Source organism: Rhinolophus sinicus, chromosome 9 (assembly GCF_057876585.1).
Source record: "Rhinolophus sinicus isolate RSI-liver-muscle chromosome 9, RSI-T2T, whole genome shotgun sequence".
Taxonomy (NCBI): Eukaryota; Metazoa; Chordata; class Mammalia; order Chiroptera; family Rhinolophidae; genus Rhinolophus; species Rhinolophus sinicus.
The window spans coordinates 37,990,646-38,005,574 of NC_142509.1; the positions used below are offsets into that span (position 1 = coordinate 37,990,646).

The 14,929-nt window shown below is 50.9% G+C and overlaps 1 long non-coding RNA gene across 3 annotated transcripts in view; it reads right to left on the reverse strand.

Moving 5' to 3' along the window:
• LOC141569167 (uncharacterized) overlaps positions 1-14,929 on the reverse strand; it is a 467,986-nt gene that overhangs the window by 2,079 nt on the left and 450,978 nt on the right. For all 3 annotated transcript variants that reach the window (XR_016022426.1, XR_016022429.1, XR_016022430.1), the window contains 2 exons: positions 811-11,496; positions 205-384 (listed from right to left, as the gene is read on the reverse strand). This is a non-coding gene — a long non-coding RNA (uncharacterized LOC141569167). The remainder of the gene's footprint in view (positions 1-204; positions 385-810; positions 11,497-14,929) is intronic.

Here is a 14,929-nt window from a genome sequence, read left to right on the forward strand (position 1 = left end):
AAACCAGAACGTTAAAGTGCGAGCGAAGACCTCTGTCACCCTAATAAATTTAATTAAAAAAAAAAAAAAAAAAGACCTCTGTGCATTGTCTGGAGGTTAACCTGGGTTCACTACCATCCTGACCCCCGTCCCAATTGCTTTGGGGACAAAGAGACTTTCCAGCAACGCTGGCTGATAACATGTACAGAGGCTTTTGAACAGTACCTGCTGTGCCCGTGGCATTCCTCTGTTGTCACACATTCCATTCACCAGGTGAACCTTGGTGCAGAACCCATTTTAATGAAACGCTTTGCAAGTCCTGGCTGAAGGGATGGGATCGGAATCACCATTGTTCAACAAATGGCTACGGACTCACTCAGCCACGGTTACATTTAGATTGAAAAACTGCATGAAAAAAAGGAGTAAACATAATTAGTATTTGGACGGGCAAGAATGGCTGAATAAAAATGTTCATCTTTAATTGATCGCACACATCTTGTATAAAGAGATTATTTTTCCTGGTTTGGGCTAACAGCACAGAATTATTGTGCATAATTATGGAAACAGTTGGTCTGTGACAACTGAATGGTGTTTTGCAAAACCCTCATTTTGCAAGCTGCTTGAGTCAGCTGACCTCCCCCCCAACTGGGTTTATCACGAATAAGTTCTGAGGGACACTGACACAGGCCAGCAGTCCCCACACAACTGGTCAGTGGTACCGGTTCCCATGTCACAATCTCACCTGTCATTTCCACTGAGTTGCGGGGAGAGAAAGGGGTGGGCCACGGGCCATGGTTCATGCTTAGCATCTGACCCTGGGAGTCTGCTCACCTCACGTCCAGGTTCACGTCTCCTTCGCTGGGGCTGCCGTAACGAAGCCCCACAGACTGGGTGGCTTAAATGCCAGAAATGCATGGTCTCCCTGCTCTGGCGGTTGGAGGTCTGAGACCAAGGTGTGTGCAGGGCTAGCTCTTTGTGGGGACTTTCAGGGCACGTCTGGTCCAGGCCTCCCTCCCCGGCTTCTGGTGGCTGCTGACAATCCTTGGCATTCCTTTCCTTGAGGGGTCGTCACTCCAGTCCCTGTCTTCAGAGAGTGACGAATCCTCGATTCATTGCTGATGCTACCAGATGACTGTTCCCTGACTAAGTGCACACACGCGAGGGCCTGTGACCCTGCCGGGATCCACTTCCAGTAGTCCAAATGCCATAATCACAGGACTGCCGGCCAACCAAGTGGCGGTGGGAAGAGGCACCTCTCCACCATGAAACACCGTGCACCGGGAAAGCTCCGGTGGTTTCAGAGCTCAGCCTTTCGCGAGGCCAAGAAGAGCACGCCACTTTTGCAGCTTGGGACCCAGTGCCCTTTCCTGAAGCGCAGATTCGCAGCCACTGCTGATGTCAGTGCCCAGATGCCGCTCTGTGAGCTTCAGGACAGCCTCTCAGGAGCGGCCAGACAGGAGCAGCAGGTGGGGCGGAGCGGCCTCCAGTGCTGATGGGAGACCAGGAGTTAGTGCCCGCCTGCCCTGCTGTCACCAGGCCCTGGCAGCAATGCAGGCTGAAGTATTTGCTGAGGGCGGTGACTGGACGGTTTGCACCCAACGCAGGTGGCAGGGGCTGGACTGTGGGCGGGCGTGGCTGGCACCTGAGCTGGGCACCTCCATCAGCTCGGAGCCCTGGCCCTGGAAGGTGGTCCACCCGTCAAGAAAGTAAATGGGACGTCATCATACGTTTGTTTCCTCAGCTAAACATCCTTAAATTGTGCCCTCTTTCCTTCGTAATCTGTCCATATTTAATCAACTGTGAATGAATCTTTTACTCCTCTAGCCTGGTTTGGAGCTGAAAGGGCAGCTAAGGATCGTCACACCTGCCCTGCACGGGTTTCAGGCAGAGAAGGGACAGAAATAACATGTGCTTTTGGAACTGGAGATGAGCTATTGCGCCAGCTGTCAGCTGCTGGTCCCCTGTACCTCAGGGCGGCCTCGGTGCCCCTGACCAGTCCTGCCCACCAGCTGCCCCTTCTGCCCAGCTGCATCCCAGGCTGCTCCAAGCGTGAGGTCAGGGACAGCCCTGACAGAGGGACTCCTGTGATCCCGTTTACAGGTGACAGGGCTGAGACAGGTGTGGAGGGGCCGCGGCAAAACACAGGGGTCTCAGAAGGCGGACACGGAAGGAAAGAAGCCGGCAGCCAAAGCCGGCAGCCGCGGAATCCATCTGTACGACTCCACCTGTGGAAAGTTCCAGATAGAAAGAAACGGAGGCGTTAGGACACGGGAGGGGGAGGTGCGTGTGGGTCGCGATGAGGCAGGCAAACCGAGCGGACTTGGGGACCTTCCTGATCGTTTATTTCTTGACCAGGTGGAGGTTGCACACGTGCGTTCACTTTGTAATGACCCGTCAAACTACACTCTGCTGATTCGGGTACTTTTCCGAAGGCCGGTGGCAGTTTACTAAAAACTTTTTTCAAAAATTGTATGCCGGTGTCAGCCCCATCAGACCGAGTGAAACGCGTGGACAGAACTGCTCTCCCTTCCGCGTCCTGAGACGGCTCCACAGACACCGCGGAACTCGCGTTGTCACTGCGCTGCGCTCCCAGGCCGTCCCTGAGGGGAGAGAAGCCGTAGTCACGCCCCGAGTGGCAGGGGCCGCCCCCTTTCCCAGCCCGTGGCAGCTCTGTCTGGTCCGTGGGATTTGCGGGGTTTCTCCAGCCCCGGAGCCGTGGGCGAGGGAGAGGCTGGAACACCTGGGGCATCGCACGGAGCAGAGTGTTTGTAATTATGCGGATTGACCCTTTAGTTCATTTTCCTTGATGAGATTCAGGTCCACACGGCGTGACTGCTCAAGACCAAGTGGACTGGGGGCTGGGCGGGTTGCTCTCACCCCTGAGACTCGCAGGAACGCGGGGTTCAAATTATGAGCTTGCGGGTGCTTTGAAGGACTAGCTGGGGCTCGTCTGCGGAGACCCCAGCGCACTTTATCTTTAGAAGGTCAGACCGAGCCAGGGCGGGCAGGGGTCTCCAGTGAAACTCCTGAGTCATGTCGTTTATTTGGCGTCGATAAATACATCCCGTTGCCCTGGAGCTAAAATAGGCAGGCCTTCCTTCTCAATTCTGTTGTAGGAAAACATTAGCTTGCTTTTATTTGGGGGCGGGGGGAGAGGCAGTGACATTCACATAGAAGACCGATCAGCATTAGAATAAAATATTTATCCAATAGTCTGAGATTTCTCTAGAGACTTCTCCATTAGCAAAAGAAGTGCGTACACATCGGCTTATTTTAAGGAGATCCAGACAGCTGTTGGAATCAACTTCTGCTCAGGCTGAACAGCACAGCGATGACAAACGTGACATATGCAAATAACCTCTATTATAAATAAAGATTATTTGCTCTTTCCATACAGCGTGGCAATCACAATAAAAATGAGCTGTGCGGGGGAGACCAAGGTGGCCACTGGGAAGCAGAGAGAGGGCTTTAGTGTGTGGCTTCATTGAATTACGTGCCTTTTCATCGCCCGAGCCACTGGCACTGTGCTCTAATGTATGTCCCCAGGCTGCAAACGTTCTCTGTGCTGAGCCAGGTCCTGAAGGCCCCGCGGGTCTCCGGTCTCACTCTCGAGTGTGTGCAGCGCGGCCGCTGAGGGGGTGTCTGGTCTGAAATAATGGGAATCCCGCCAGTCCTGACCCTGCAGGCCCTGGCCCTCACTGTCCACCCGGCGGACGCCCTGTCACATGCGCCCTCCAGGCCAGGCCACGTGGCTCTGCTGGAGCAGTGTCGTGGAGGCCCCTGCCTCACTCTTTCAGGACCCTTGGATCAAGCAAAGCTGCAGGAAAAGCTACACACCGTGTCCCCTGGAATAGGCACACCCACCAGCATCATCACAACTCTGGTGTGGACACTGAAATGGGGACGAGCTACCTGGCTGCAGTGTCACACAGATGTGGTTCGAATTATGGTCTCAACTGACCCATCCTACACCCTCGCTGGGGAAGCTATGGGCAAAATTTTCTGCCAAAACAAGGGCATAAACCAAGAAAGAAACATACCCAGGAAATGGGGGCTCCAGCACGGGACAGGGTGCAGGGGACCCCCCAGGAGAGCTCTGCGGCTGTGCCCAGGCACAGAAGGCAGCCGGCCAGAAGGGGCAGGTCAGCAGACAGGAAGCTCTTTGCAGAAGATGACGGGTGGGCCTGGGGGCAGTTTCCCGCTTTATAAAATGGGTACGACTGAGCGACCTCACGGGGTGGGGTGAGGAGTGAATCCGTTGCCTGTCACGTCTGGTCTTGCCCCTCCCCCACTTTCCCTAAGAAAGGATCCCATCTTACACACAAAATTTCCAGTAACAGGCTCTCTGGCAAAAGCAGAAGACTAGGAAATTAATTTTCTGCCAGCAGTGTGAGTTAATGATGACACAATTTGTAAATGGCTTTGTTTTCGTAAAGACGTTATATGAGTCCACAGAAGAAATCACTACAACTCACGCCTGCATTCTTAAATACAACACGTTCAATTGCTTGTAATTGGTTTACATGTTAACGTTTGTGCAACGCACCATATCAGGGAGTATTCAAAAGTCAGGTGCCCCCAACCTTTACTAAATAAAGAACATGGCAGAAACATAAATTAACCCATTTCAAAAGAACCTCAGAAAAGGTCTTTCCTGGAGCCTCAGATGATTTAAAATTGATCTCCTATAGCTTGTCCTACTTTTATATTCTTAGCCACAGACAAAATCGTGGCTGCCAATTGTCAGGCGAGATGCTTTGAGGACCCAGGGTTCAGTGGTGCTGCTGTTCTCAGGGCTTACTCCTGGTGTTATCTCGTCTCGCCTCCATAATCCCATTACAGAGCAAAGAAATACCCCACCACCGGGATGCAACCGCCTCTTCCAAGCTGCAAGGCTTGACTCTGCCAGTGATCACACAGTCAGCAGACACCCCTGCCCTGGCAGGTAGGCAGGCCCACACACGTGTGCATTTCATGCGATTACACAAAGACAGCAGCATTTGAGGCAGACATGTTTGGAAGTCAGGGAGGGAGGGAGGCCTGTGCAAACTGCGCCATGGTTCTCATTTGGGCAGACATGTATTTGGATGAAAAACGCCCATTCACAAAATATGACAACGGATTTTACAAGGCCACAGATTTCTGCACAAGCATCAGTTATGTTGGGGTGGTCCCGATGAGCAGAGAAGGAGTAAGACAGGAGTTGAAGAATTAAGGTAACAAAGAAATACCAAAAGAAGAAATGGACCTCCCATGAACCAGTGATTATAATGTAACCCAAATCCAGTCGTGTGGTCAACTCCACTCTGTACCCTGAGTACAAGGATATTTTTAAGCAATAAATAAATTTATTTTTAAATGAAATTCCACAAACCAGTGGTTTGTAAACACATATCTGAGTCTCTAATTAAAGCGTCTTGATTACAGAGGTTCACAGGTCGGGAAGAACGCGGTCTCCTTTGAAATAGAACAGAGTGCGGGTGAACAGTTTTTTGTTTTGTTTCTTAAATAAATTGATTTATTTAAAGAAAGTAGAGAGTATGGTCAGCCCTGGAGTCCCAAAATCAAGTGCCCGCAGGAGCCAGGCGATCTACACGAGGGAAGCCGACCCCTGTAAGGGGCGGGGGATGTGGGGCGGGGCGGGCCGGGTGGGCACGCCCACCTCAGGGGGCGGGGCCTGCTGCCTCACGTCCAGCCCACAGCTGCTCGGCGGCAACGTGGACCGTCACCACATTGTCAGTTATTTTACTGGGAGCCAATCATCCTGTATTTCATGTAACATCTTCAGACATTTAAAACACCGAGAAGAACGAAGGCATCATTTCTGAGAGGCAAATCCAGTCTCTGCACCACCCCTGCAGCCTTCCACGCACCCCCAGCTTCTCTGTCCCCTGAGTGACGCACGTCACTCAGATATTTGTTGACACATCCCCACCGGCGCACACAGACTGACAACACCCCCACCCTGCGGCAACCCCAAACCTAAGGTGACCAGCCCGTTTCCCACCGAAAGATCTTTTTAAAGGTTTTTATTGCCAATTTAAATAGCTACAGTTTTAAGATGTCGGTAAAACAGCCGAATGCACGTCCGTATTGATCGCTCCCTGAGGCCTGCGTGGGTGTAGAGCCACGTCTGTAAAACGACACAGCCCTTCATGCCTTCGCGCGCCCCACGGCCTCAGTCGGCGTCCGGCCTGAGCGCAGCCTCAGTGTCTGCGTGTGTCCCTGGGCCCTGCGTGGAGAAGCTCCGCGCTTCTCGGGGCCTCGCTTCCCTGTGAGTCACCCGAGAGCAGCAGCCCCGAGACGCCTCGCAGCCGGGTCACAGCGGGGCCGGTGGCCGCTCTCTGTGCCGTGGGTGCATGTCCACGCCCCAGCCAGTCACTGCGCAGCGTTTTCACCAGGCGTGGAAATCCTCGTGGGAAATCCTCCAGGCTTTGAAGCCCTCCAGCGGCAACGACAAAGTTTACACGCCAGGACTCTGTCTGCCTCCTGTTCTGGGTGGTTCCACGGGCCTCGCGAATTTCCAAGAACCACCAAGCCTGACTGGGGAGGAGGTGTCTTCCCCAGACGGTACTTAGTTGTTCAGAATAATGTCAGCGTGACAGCGCCTCGCGGTCGACGCCGTCCCTCGGGGCTAATCACTGGGGACCAGCTCGCGTGCCTCCACATCACAGAGGGGACTTCTGGGCTAAATACACTGCCCTCTCCTTGTTGATAGGAGCACGATGAGACGGAGGTCATGACTCCTTGGGCCTTGTGTGTCACTGGAACCATGCTCAGGGGAAGAGCTAAGCCTAGAAAACCTGGACCGTTGCCAGATTCACCTCCAGCAAAGGCCGCCGGCTCGCGGCGCCATGTGGCCTGAGGGGACGTCAGTGAGGTCTTCACCAGCACGTGCCTGATCTGCTGTGACAAGTGCTGTGTCGCTGGTACCGGAGAGGGGGCTGTTCTCCGTGCCGCGCGCGTCCAGGTTCTTGGCATCTGGAGCAAAGAATTGAAGGAGACACAGAAATAAAGTGGTGAAAGAGCAGTTTATTAGAGGAGCTAGCACACGCCAAAGAAATAGGAGCGGACCGAGTGACAGAGAATGGTCAAGAGCCATTATTAGAAGAGAAGGTACACACCAAAGGGTTTGGAGCAGGCCCCTGAGCCAAAGCAAAGCTCAAGAGGCTCTAAAGGGCCAGACTGGCGAGGACTTGGAGTTTTTATCTTTTTTCTCTAGAATGGGCTGTTCCTTTCTGGGTGTGGGACCACTTGATTGACACCTGTGATTGACAAGAGGCTATTATCTCATCTTTTCAGACTGCCCATGTTCCTTCCCAGAATCCAGTCTGTTATACTGATATTAATGAACTTCCGGGCATATGTATGATATTATAATGATGGTATAATGAGGCCCAGGTGAAATGAAGGTCGTTGTGGCCTTTACTGCACAGGTGTGAGTGGCCGGTTTAATCTACTTGGGTATTTTGTACCCATTTGTTCCTCATAGGGGTAGATAATTACAATGAAAGGGGCAAGTTTTGGGAGAGGGGAGGTCTTTTGGGCGGTTGCATTCTGTGGGTTTTGTTGGACGTGCAGGAATGCAGACCCGATGCCTGTCTCTAACTGCCTGCCTTGTTTTCCCCTTGAGAGACGTGATCCCCATAAAATCTCTATGGGAAGTTGAGGGACAGGGGGTCTTTTCTTCTGTATCTAGTTCCTGCTGGATGGGGCGTAGAGCTGCCCCTATCTATTGGGGGATTCATGGAACTCTCCTCCTATCTGATCTTAGATGAGAGGAAGGGGTCTCGAGACCCCCCCTGAAAGACTGTGTTGGCTTCTTTGGTTGCAACTGGCAAACTTGCTGGGGAATCCTCTGTATCCCCAATGCCCTGAATGAGGAAAAATAGATTTTAATAACTCCGTTAGCTCTGTAGAGCCTGTGGCCATTCAACCAATCATTCAGGTGTTGTTAATTGTCCAGGAGTTAGGCCCAGAACGCGTAGGAGAGAACATTAGGCTTCAATGATTACAATCAACAAGTATGAATCACAAGTTTTAGGGTAATTATCTAAAGCAGGGGTAGGAGATTTCTATGATTCAGGTTAAAAACAATCTATTATTTATGATTTAAGAAACCAATGGAGTTAAAACACTGAAGAAAGAAAACTTAAGAGTTTCTGTAGCAAGAAGCCCTTTCATTTGGCCCGTATCATTGCCAGAAGGCACACTGGCACCTGCCGTTAAAGAATAGGTCTGGGGGGGGGGTCTGAGTTTCCTGGGGACCCGGAAGCTCACCCGCCATCTACTTTCCCCCTGAAGTGCTGGGGACCCCACACAATCAACCCCCCCTCCTGGCATCCTCTGACTGCTGCCTATTCACACCCAGGATATTAATGGTGGGTATGCCGTTTGGTGGCCAGGCATCAAAGAGCAGGAACTGAAATGCACTGTGGTAAACTTTGCTGTAAGCTGCACACTTAAATTAGTAGGTGAAAGGAGCAGAAAGCTCAGTGTGCTCTCTTCCCACGTCCCAAGTCCCCTATCACGTTGACTTGAGTTTTGAAAGACAACCTGGCTGTTGGACGCCTCGTGTTGACCGTGTACGTCTGAGCATATTCCTCCATTGTGCGGAGATCTTCAGTCCTTATTTCCTGCCAAAGCCCCTCTTGGAATCTATCTGTCCAGATGGTTCTCTCATCTTCACGTGGTAGGAGAGCTTTAATTAAAGAAATCCAACACGGACGCCACGGGGAAGGAGCCAGGGTTCAAGGATAATGAGGAAGCCGATTTTCTTCATGCAGAGACGAAAGTGACATCTTCTTAAAATTGTTAATTCAATTTGAAGGGAGAAATAATGACCTCCTCTGGCCATCACATTGAAATGTCCTCAGAGAGGAAAGTGGACGTCACCCCATTAACTCCGTGGGTCGGAGCCAAGAGCTGCATTAGCCAAAAGGAGGCTTCCTCAAGGGTACAGCTCCACCAGCTCAACGTGTGTTCTCCAGAGAGCAGAGCGGGAAGCGTGTGGGTGACCCCAGTTAGAGCTGGTCGGCGAGTTTTCTGTTTTTAATGACTCTCACGTGTTGTCCTATCGGCAGGGGCACAGCTGAAGCGGGTGAAGCAGGAAAGTGCTTCGCGTCGGAAATGATTTTCCAAGTTCTCGTTGATGGCAGTGGTTCTCGTGTATTGATCCATTCAGACCGTCACAACCTGCAACACAGGACAATTCATCTTTGCTCTGAGCTGGGGGCATTCAGACACCACGTGTTCCGTCATGTGTGGCCACAGACCTTAAAGATACAAAGCCTCACTGAGCCAATGCGCAGGTCCAAAGTGCCTCCCACACAATGGGAAATAGCCCTGCCGGGGGCCGTCTTCTCACAAGCATTCATGGGCCATTCCAGCAACACCGTTTTATACTATTGGCACACACTTTCAAACCCTCCTTTGAAAGAATTCTGCATTCTGTAATTGGAGAGTAATTCAAGTCAGGAGCGTAATGGGGGTGGGTACTATTTTATTTTTCCCAACTGCTAGAAGTCAAGCATTCATTTCAATGACACTGTATAACTTTTAGGATGGTTGATGGTCATTTGGCTCATGGGAAAAGCAGGAAGACCAAGAAATCTAAAGAAACTCCATCCTGGTTTCAAGCAGGCCTTCTTGGAGCGTGTGGTGTGCTCTATTTTGTACGCGTCAAATCTGAAAACAACGAACGAGCTGTAAAGTGAGACCCATCCATCCATCCATCCAACCAGCAAGCGTCCACTGTGTACACTGGACAATGAGAACATGCCCCTCAGTTCATAGGGAGGGATGGCAACAGGTTTACATTGGGGGACACCCTAATGAGGTATAGTGAGTGCTAGGGATTTGGGGGCTGGTAAAGGAAAACAATATTCGGCCACGAGGTGGCAGCAGTGAACAGTTGGCTTATTTGGGCGACAATGACAGGTTTACAGGCCGAAGGCCCCTGCCCAGTGAAACCCCTGAGGCCATGGTGTGGGGGCCACAACCCAGAAGGGCAGGAGGAGGGGCTCACTCATGCATTTCCTGTTTTAAACTTACTTTAACAAAGAAGGGAAACACAGCTATCCCAGCATTTCTCTGCGTCCACTGACGCCAGGAAGTGTTTTCGCAAACTCATTGAGCCCGAGGAGCCTGCAGGACCGAGCCCAGTTCCTGGGTCGCGTTCAGGGGCATTACCCTCCGTAGCCATCCGTCTGTGTGTGTTGGTTTGGATGCCCCTTAGGCCCCTGCTGAACCTTGAAGGGTTTATGGCACTGGTGGTGAAGCAAGGAGGAGATGGGTTTCGGGTAGATACTGTTCATTCTGGAACACCACCCCCTCCGCCGGGACCATGGACAGAGGCGGACACAGGCCGCTTTTTGGAGACGCAGGAACTAAAACGCCCACAAGGGGGCAGGCTCGGGTGCCCTGGGGGCTTCTCTCCTCTGCCTGAGGCTAGAAGCCGAGTGCCTGCACTTTTTCTTGTGGTTCCTGTGCACCCCACCCAAACCTGTGCGATAAGCTTCTTTGAAAATAAACCCTCTTTGATCCATCCTATTTGTTCCATCTGATTCTCGTTGAAAGCCCAGCTCCTACCGTGTGTATCAAATAATGCCCGCTCCTACTTTAGTGACACGCATGTTACTTTTTAAATAAGCATAATTAAGTTTCTTCCTGCGATGGTATGTAAATACATAGCTTAAGTACACAGTCAAACCTGTGTGTCAGACAGGCACCCACCAGAGAACAGACCCGACAGGACACACAGGAAGAGGCTCTACCAGGGCTGGCAATTCCGAGGGTGGCTGAGTCTGAAGCGCGCAGGGCTGGCCGCCGGGAAGGGCAGGCTGGACCTCTTGGGCGGAATTCCTTTTTTTCTCAGGAAGCGTCAAGTCTTCTAGCTGATGGGATCGGTCCCATCCCCCTTATCTATAATAACCCCTGTACTTAAAGTCAACCGAATGTGGTCCCCGAATCACAGCTACAAAACACCGTCCCAGCGACGCCTGGGTTAGTTCGGGAGCGCAGCTGGGGGTGCAGCCCGACCCCCAGCTCCCACCAAAAGGCCATCTCACCGCGGAGCTCAGATGTACGCGCACATCTCCTGACAGTGATGTGTGGACGGTGGATCTGGAAACAGTGACTCAGGCCATTCAGTTAAGGGGAATGAAGACGAGGACACGTCCCAGGCCACCTAGAAAGTGAGTGGCTGCTTGACACAGTCAGAACTAGAAACAAGTCCCCCGATTCGTGGTGCATTACTCCTGTAATAAACTGTGCCGTTCATTCCGGCCCGGAGGAGCTGGGCGGGGCAAAGGCAGTGTCACCAACCGCGGGTGGAAAATTCCACCAACAGGTTATTGGCGATGTTTGTGAAACCTCCTTACAGGCACATTTCCAAGCTGAGCAGAATTTCAGTTGTTTGGGGCCGCTTAAAAACTCCAGCCTACGATGAATATTTACCTTAATTTCCAAGAACGCTCAAGGAGACCCAGCTAACCCAGAAAAACGGCTCAAAGTCACCTGCCAAGGAAACACAGGGGCAGTTATTACAAACTCAGGGCAGCTCCAAAGAGAGGAGAGAGGAAACCGAGAACCGCGGTCTGTCCAGGGAAGAGAATTCATCTGCAAGACCTGTGCTCTCCATGCAAATTGGCTGGGTCACAGCAGAACTTTCCAGAACAAGGAAAATGATGATGCCCCCATGCCCCACCCCCTCCTGACACTGCAAGGCGTAGCCTCTCCCAAGTCTTATGCAAAAACATCTCCTACTATGAGCCTGTGTAAAAACAATTTATGGGTCCGCAGCCTGGACCCACCTGCAGCCTTATTTTCTTATTCCACACACTGTGTGTGTTTTTAAAAAAATTTTAGTTGCATTAACATCTAAGATTAAAAAACTGGACATTTTCACATAAAAATCTAGATTGTCTCTTGAAATGGGAAGAACTGTTGCCACATGGGAGCGGTCAGCTGGAGCTACGGTGGACCCACGCCTTTCAGCGTCGCAGCGTCTCTAGTCTGGTTCCCCTGTCTGGGCCCGGTGCCCTGATTTACATCTCTGGTCTGGCCTCTCTGGGCACGCAGATCTGAGGACGCAGGAAAAGGAGAACGTCTCTAATGGCCTGTCGCTCATCCTGTGGGCCCGAGGACTGCCCAAGCTCCTGTCACGCTCAGTCCTGGCTAGCAGCCATCCGTGGGACCAGAGCCTGGCTGGGGCGCCAGCTGGGCAGCGTCGCCCACGTCCCCCCCCATGTGCAGGCCCATGTGCTCTGCCTGCTTCCTTGTTTGTGGGTAACACCCTAGCAGATCACTGCTTCTTTTGGATGCCTCCTGTCTCCAATTTTATCTCTTTGCTTAATCACTACCCCCTTTTTGTTCTCAGATGAACCCGATACAATTTCTCTGAACACCTGTAAAGTTAATTCGTCTCTGTCACCCTATATTTTGAACCAAACCAAAAAACAACACTAATCTCTCATTTATACCAAACCAGTGATGCATGAATTTTATTAAATCAGATGAGACTAGAAGACAGACTTTGTTTTATCCGAGATGCATTTGGTGGAGCCCACTTAACATCACATTTGTTCAGTGAGTTGAATTAAGCTAGCTGCTCTGATTGCTACTGGAGTATCAGATATACACTCAGCCTTTTCAGTCTGCTCCTTCTTCCTAATGCTTAGCTGAGAAAAAGTCTCCTCTGTCAAAAAGAAATATTTAGAATAGGTCATTTCTAACCTGAAAAACAGATGGATTAAAACTCTTATATTATTAAGCAATTGCACACACTTTACATAATATGATAGTTCTGTCCACACCGCCAAGTGAAGGCAGAGGAATGGGAATTATAATTATCACCATGAAATGCCAGGTGTCTTAGCAAGAAAAGTTCACTTTCCCAAAGGTGGTTTAATGTCATGACCACATCGCCCTGTTTATATAGAACTTATTTTGCATGATGAGCCCAGCAGGCAGAGGGGCAGTGTTAGAATTAGCAAGTTTATTACTGTTAGGCAGGAAAGAAGACTCTAGGAGAGGGCTGAATTCGTAGCCAATCCATTCTCTGCAATGACAATGAGTTTCTCCCCTGGTCGCGCGTACCCAGTTTCCCTGGGACGTAAGCCCCTGGCCTGCCTTGTTATGCCTTTTTAGGGTCATTATGTCAGTTAACAGAGAGGCCCCTGCTCCCTCGGGCCCGGGGTACCAGTCCTACAGCAGCCGCTTCCCATCAGACGCTCAGACCTGGTGCTCAGGTTGCTGTGGCCCCTGATGAGATGCATCCGTCTGCCTCACTCCCAGGTTCGTCCCTCCGGGCAGGGCCACGGCCCCTGACGTTCCCACAGACACGCACTGGGATTCTGTACACTTCTGTGTCATAGGGAAAAGGTCACCCCAGTGGCACTCACCTTCCAGGCGTCCATCCTCAACCCGCAACGGACTAATCAGCCCTGGCACTGTCACCCCGTCCCAGTGAGTATTTTCAGTCCTTTTTGGCCACTGTTGGTAACTTCCTGCTTGAAAATGGGCTTCTGCCGATCAGACTCTAGATTACAAATCAAACATCAATGTCTTGTATATGTACATCTTCCTGTGTGGAGCTAATGCCGGCAGTTTCCAGCACGGCGGGGGCGGGGGCGGGGGGCACTCAGTAGCTGTTTGCTGATTGAGTGATTGGCAGATTTTTAACGTCAAACTTTCTCAGGAGTGAGGCTGGAGTCGCTTAGACACACAGTCAATTGTTTGCTTATCTCTTGAGCTTCTAGCACAATCTCTTTGGAGGGCTGGCCAACAGCCGGGACTACAATTTAACAGGCAGATAATCCAGTCACAATGAAAGGCTAAAGTCTCCTCACACCGGGACTTAGCTCTGAAAAGCTTTTCAGGGATCAGCTGGCCACACGGAGAAAACAGCCTCTGGGCCAATAAGGGGGCGCTTTCCAGCAGTGCCCCAGATAATTAGGTGGTATGTCGGAAAGATGAGATCTACACAGATGCCACCGGGAATATTTGCTTTTAAGAAGGTATAAACACATAAAGGACACACCAAAAAAGGATTTAAAAGAAGTTCCTTTAAGACTCTTTTGCTGTCAATCAAACTCAAAAGATGTTGGTACCAAAAGGCAACCAATCCTTTCTTTTGAGGCTCCAGTATGAAAATGTAGCTGGGCTCGACAAAAGCTAACCCCGCGCTTTGGGACCCTGTTTGACATTTCTGTATGTGCATTGTTGAATTTTTAGTATGTGAATCTGCGTTTGGTAAGGACAGGGGCTGCTTATTTAGTGAAGGTAACAATGGAGGGACATCTAAGGCAATTAGAACAGAAGGAATATTTGGCCAAGACGGAGCCACATGAATGTTAGAATTTGCTTTGTCACTAGGCTAGACTTGGGCTGCCACATGGAAGGTTAATATAAACATGCTGCCTTCTAAAAAGCAAATGACCCTGATAAAGCCTGCCATTAGCTGGCAAGTTATTGCAAGCCAGAGGGGTTTTAGCAACAGGCTTTGCTGCTGTGCATCTTGATTAATAAACAGAAAACAATAGTCCCACATTATTTGCTTGAATTAGGTAACTATCACTGTAGATTAAGTTTAGTCTCGGTGGGAAGGCCTGTGGAGTGTATTAGTCAGCACGAGTGATGGTATGCGGCAGTGACAAACACGTCCACATCTCAGTGGCGTCACACACTCAGGAAAGGCTTGTTTCTCACTTGTACTAAAAGTCCATCACAGGTGTGCTGGCTCCTCTGGTCCATGACGTCTGCACTTGGGACCCTGGCTGCTGGAGCAGTGGCCACTGGGGACATTACAGATCATCGTGGCAGAGAGAAAGCGAGTGTGGTGAATGTATGATTGGGATTAACGGTCACCACCTGGAATTAACAGGTTGTAGTGTGCAAAGCTGGCCATACATAACCCCCATCTCTGAATCCATGCCCTTGCAGTGTGATT